Below are 6,379 nucleotides of genomic sequence, written 5' to 3' on the forward strand. Positions count from 1 at the left end.
CCGAAAAGGGGGGGGCCCGGGCCCCCAGCCCCCCCCCCCCCGGTTCCGCCGGCCATGTCTTTACAGAACGATTCCATTAATTTTAAACTCTTGTTTAAGTTAGTGTCATTATTAACGAACAGCACTGTATCGTCGGCAAGTTGTGTAATTTTAACTTCTGTTATTGGTAATTTGATACCACTTATGCTTTTATCACTTCTTAAATCAGTTGCCATTACTTCAGTTACAATTATGAATAATAGAGCTTATAGGGGACACCCTTGTCTTATTCCTTTTGACATTTCAAGCTATTGGAAACTCCACACACTATTTGTTATTTTACATTCTGTCTTTGTATATAAAGTATCGACCCATTTAATAAATGAATTTCCAAAATTATACTTTTTTAGAGTTAACATCATAAATTCTCGACTGATTGAATCGAACGCTTTTCCAAAATCTAAAAAAACCAGGGCACTATTGGCGTTTTTCTCTTTCTGTATAATCTATGATATCCTGGACTAATCGTACATTTTCTCCGGCAAATCGACCTTTTATATATCCCTTTTGATCAGTATTTATTATGGATTTTATAACATCTTGCAAACGTTTTGTTAAGACATTTGTAGCTATTTTATAGACAATGTTCAGTAATGATATCGGTCTCCAATTATCAAGACTTTCTCTTTCCCCCTTTTTTAACGATCTGATTTAAAATACTCCTCCTTTGTGTTATTGATAATTTATTTTTTGCATAACCAAAGTTTAATGATTCGCAGACGATGGGACCAATTTCTTTCCAGAAATGTCTATAAAATTCGACAGTGATACCATAACTGCCTGGAGATTTATTAAGATGCATTGACATAATAGCAATTTCACATTCTGGTAAGGTAAGTTTCCCTTCCAAGGACTCTTTTTCCTCTTCAGCCAAGGACGCTGTTTTTATGTTATTTAAGTATGTAGTGCATTCATTCTGGTCAATATTATTGTTCGAATAAAGATTAGAGTAATAATTTACTTGTTCACTAAGTGTTTCAGTTATTGAAGAAGTATATGACCCATCTGACTTTTTTAATCTTTTAATTTGCTTTTTTGTTATACTTATCATTTCTTTCACCCTGTTCTATCCATTGTACTCTGGATCTTATTGAGCGCTTTTGGCTTTTAATTGATAAATATTTTCAAGTTCATTCTTTTTAAATTGCAACTTTATTTCATCATCTTCGCAATGGTTATTATCATATTTATAGTTGGTCTATTTCATTTATAATTTCGTATTTTACGTTGTTATTTTTCTTATTTAGTTATTTCCCGTATTTAATACTATACTCTTTGATTCGTATTTTGATCAGTTCCCATCTATCTCCATGGTTTAAATTTGTGTGTTCCATTCCACTCGTAGTATTTCTAATAATCTCTTTTAGTTTACTACAATATATTTCGTCATTAAGATGATTTGCATTAAATTTCCATAGACCAGGGCCTCTTTTTTCTGATTTCAGGGCCCATTTTAAATGAAATAGTCTGATGATCTGTAAGGATTGATGGACGTATGTCACAAGACTCTACATGGTTATCAACTATAATATTGGAAACAAGCCAAAAGTCTAATCGCTTATAAATTTGGTTTGCTTTCCCCCAAGTGAATTGCATTTTTTTGGGATTAAGCTCGCACCATATATCAACGAGTTGCAGCATATCAATAAAGCGTTTCACTGTATAAGCTGAAGTGTCAATTTTATCTACACTACCTTTTTGGTCTAAGTTCCTATGTAAAATACAATTCATGTCTCCACCAAGAATTATTCTATCATTTTTGGTGTCAGAGAATTGTTTAATAATTCGTTGTAAATCTCTGAAAAAAGAGCTTCTTGTTTTAGTATAATTTGGTGCATATACATTAACAAAAATACATGTGGTATCTTGTATCGATACTTTTAAGCAGATGTATCTACCGTTCTCATCAATAAGTTTATCAATTAATGTATATTCGAAATTGAGTTTAAATAGAATTGAGACTCCTCTACTGAACGAGGTACCGAAACTATGAAAACAATCTCTTTTCCGTATCACATTCTGACATGCTGTTGTCGACAATAGTTTCATTTTCAGCATCCGCTATTAGATGATTTGGGCACATGGACTGTTTATGTCCCGTAAGTTTGCTGCGTCTGCATACTACCGAACTCTGGAATTGAGTGACATGATGTCCGGTACTTAGACACCGACTAAATGTTGGGATTCGTTCAGCTTGCCCTTGGTGAAAAGCCCTCGCTTTGAAACTATCAACAAAAATTATCTTTGGTAGCGATTGTCCATTTTTATCAATGTAGGCTAATCTATTGCCATTCAATACACTAGTCAACTTCCCGTTAACTCTGCCTTTCTGTTTTTGTATTTCGATGACTTTGCATCCTAGTTTCTCAAGGCTAGATTTTATATCGTTATCATGGACCGATAGAGGAAGATCATGAATTGTTACTCTAATGGAGTTAACATGTGAATATTTAAGATATGGATTGGTGTCGTATACTATTACCATCCTACCTTTAATTTTCAGCCCTGCCGTGATTATTTCTTTCCATTTTTCTTCTTTACTAGTACGATGGGACTAGCAAAACTACTTTTGGATGGCCTAATATTCCCTTGGTCCAACATTTCCTGCAACATGCATTTTACTTCAGAAATAGAATTGGGAGAAATTATTCAACCTACAAGGTTATTTTACCTGCATTATGAGTTAGTTGCTATTTACTGTATATTTTTTTTGGTAATTTGATAATCCAATCCCTATTCAAATATAATTTTTAATAATTCTGACCAGACACATGTATTCTATAAATTTAAATATGTAGAACCGTATAACACTTGCTTTAAATTTATCATTGTGTGTGTTATATGTAAGTTAAACCATTTTTCTAACTGCCCTAATGTTTAGTTCTTGCGATTCTTCATCCTAAATGATTCCGAACAGACACATGTATTTTATACATTTAAATATGTAGATCCTTATAATACTTGCTTTAAATTCTACTATGGTGTGTATTATATGTAAGTTAAGCTATTTTTTTAATTACAGTAAGTGTATTTCTTGCGATTCTTTAGCTCACACAAATTGCGTTAATCAAAATAACTGGTTTTGTACTAGTTGTGCTGGTTCTATTTATCCATTTAATTATATTTACGAAGATCCATTTAATTATATTTACGAAGATGAAGAATTCCTACATGAACTGAACCATTAGTTTTTAGATCAGAATTTTAATTTTCAGACAAACTCACTTGCCTTTAATCTATTTAATGTTGAACTATTTGGAAATTCAAATAATAATAATGATATTAGAGAGTCTATCTTTCCTAATATAAATAATAATTGTAATTATGAACTAATCGATAGTTTTAACTCCAAATTCTCACTAAATTCATACTCGTTTAGTGTTTTTCATCGAAACTCTAGAAGCTTAATTAAGCACTTTTAATGATATCACTGATAAGTTTACTTAATCATGATTTTTCTGCATTGTGTTTTACTGAAACCTACTTTAATGCTAAAAAAAACTGACTTTTCTTTTCATAACATTCTAGGCTACACTCTCTTGCACTATTCAAGAGCTGATAGAGTGGGTGGAGGTGTAACAGTATACCTTGACCAAAGACTACAATATACTAGGCGAAACGATTTATCTGCTTCTATCTCAACTAACTCCGTATCTATCTTTATTGAAATCAATTCGTTTCCCAAAAATCTTATACTTGGTGTTATCTATCACCCACCTGAATTATCGATGAAAACAGTTAATAAGAATATTGCCATAGTACTTGATAACATTAATAAGGACAACAAAATTGCTTATTGAGCTGGAGATTTTAATAATAATTTATTAAGTTCTAACACTCATAATTATACTGCTGAATTCTTAAATACCGTGTTTTCATAAAATTTTTATCCACTTATAACTAAGCCTACTAAAGATACAACAAGAACTGCAACTCTTATTGACAAAATTTTTTCCAATTATATACATGAAAAAATGTATCCCGGAATTGTGTATACTGATATTTCTGATCATTTTATTAACCGTTATGTTTACTGCAAACGTGTAAATGATAGCTCAATTAATTCTCTAAAAGAAGAGCTTGCTCAAGTCAATTGAGCAAATATATTTAACAACGAAGATGATGCAACACAAGCTTATAATAAATTTTTAATTAAATTTGATTCTCTATATAATAAACATATTAAGGAGAAAATATTATATATATAGAAACATATTATAGGAGAAATTTTCGGAAAGAACTAAAACCATGGATTACTGATGGCCTAATAAAATCAATTGACACTAGAAACAAGCTCTATAGAAGATTTCTAAAAACTAAAAATAATACTGACAAAAGCAAATATATTAATTATAGAAATTAATTAACTAGTCTATTAAATCTTGCTAAAAAGAAAAAATACTTTACTGTAAAATTTAATAGCCAAAAATATAATATTTATAAAACATGGCAAACAATCAACAATTTTCTTGGCATAAAAAATATGAAAAATATTCCATCGTATATGTTGCTTAATGATAACAATCTTATGGAACCACAAGCTATTTCTTCACAATTTAATAATCATCTTGTTAACCCAGGTTAAGAACTTTCTAACAGTATATCCACAAATTCAAATAATGAATCCTTTACTTCTTTCTTACCCAACCTATTGCCAATTTGATTTTTTTCGATCCTGTTACAGAAGTTGAAATCTTTATTTTATTATTTTTATTTATTTATTTATTTATTCAGTATAAAACACTCAAAATGCAACAAAAGTTGAAAATGTTTTGAGTTTACATAATAAGCCTACCAAACAGAAAACAGACACAAAACAAGCATAATACAGTACAATCAAAAGTGTAAGCCTACAATAAATAATTAGAAAGTAACTAATCTATAAAAGCGTTATTTACAATTTTATAAAAAGATAATAAATTTTATAGTATAAAATATATATTATTATTTTATATACAACACAGCAAATTGATTATTAATGGATATATAATGCAATAATCATACAAAATATACAATTCATTAAAATTATTGAATATTTTCGTTATCAATTTATTATAACCAACAAAAAAAATATATATAAATATAAATAAAATAAATAAGATAAATAAAAAGCGAGTGGATTCATCGAAAAGCATAAAGTCCAATGCATTACAATAGTACAAGTTTATTTATTTTAATAATTTTATAATACTTGGGAGCGCTGAGGTAGAAAAACGATTGGTCCTGCAGCGTGGCACACTGTAGTTGTTGGAGATACGTAACCTCCTTTCAGGTTTGGAGTTCTCTGGAATCCAAGATACAAAACGTTCTGATGTCACCAGACTCTTGCCAAATTTCAAAAATAGTTCTTGTAACTAGAAATTGCAAATTGCAAGTGAAGTGCTGCGAAGTACAACTGCATATAAATGTTCTTCGAACAAAATTAGTTATGCGAGTCAAGTGAAAATAATGAATAATAAAAATATAACAAATAATATGAGACACGATCCATTGTCTATATTAGAACACTTCTCATTGGGTAACAAAGTCGTAATTTTTCATTTTTGCCAAAAAGTGTCTATAGTGGTGAATTTATCAATCAATCAATCATTTTATTTTCCAATTCAAAGAATTTACAACAGATAAGTAGTAAACATTGAAAATCAAAATCAAAGGAATTGGAAAAAGGCAAACCTAACAAGAAGAACTTTAAGCATGTAGCCCAAATAAAAATAAGAATAACAATAATAATAATAATAATAATAATAATAATAATAATAATAATAATAATGATAATAACAACAATAACAATACATCAATAACAATAATAACAAAAATAATAAAGTAATAATAATAATATACACGAATGTTATAGAAATATTTCAATTAAGTGAATCAATAAATCGATAAAGTTAATTAAGTAGCGGATTGGTGATTATAATATATATATACATACATATATACATATACACATACATACACAAATGATGACAGTCAGTACTTATTCAATAATTGTTGCTTAAAAAGTTTTTTAAAATTGCTTACTGAGTTCAGAGACCTTAGTGCTTGTGGAATGTTATTCCATATCTTTGACCCTTGGTATGATATACTTTTCTGACCAAACTGAGATTTTTTTATTGCTATATACATATCATTTTTATTTCTTGTATTATATTCATGAATATTTTCAAAATGGTTAAAAAGTGTATCAAAGGTAGCTGGTAAGTAATTTAAAAAAATTTAAACATGAAAATTGCTACATTTTGTTCATACAGGTCATAAATGTTCAGAAGTTTAGCTTGTTTGAAGAGAGGTAAGGATGGGTGTTGATAATGTACATTAAATATAGCCCGTAATGCCT

This window comes from Anneissia japonica, unplaced genomic scaffold, assembly GCF_011630105.1.
Source record: "Anneissia japonica isolate Jap-2015-1 unplaced genomic scaffold, ASM1163010v1 scaffold288038_len354873_cov157, whole genome shotgun sequence".
In the NCBI taxonomy this organism is placed as follows: domain Eukaryota; kingdom Metazoa; phylum Echinodermata; class Crinoidea; order Comatulida; family Comatulidae; genus Anneissia; species Anneissia japonica.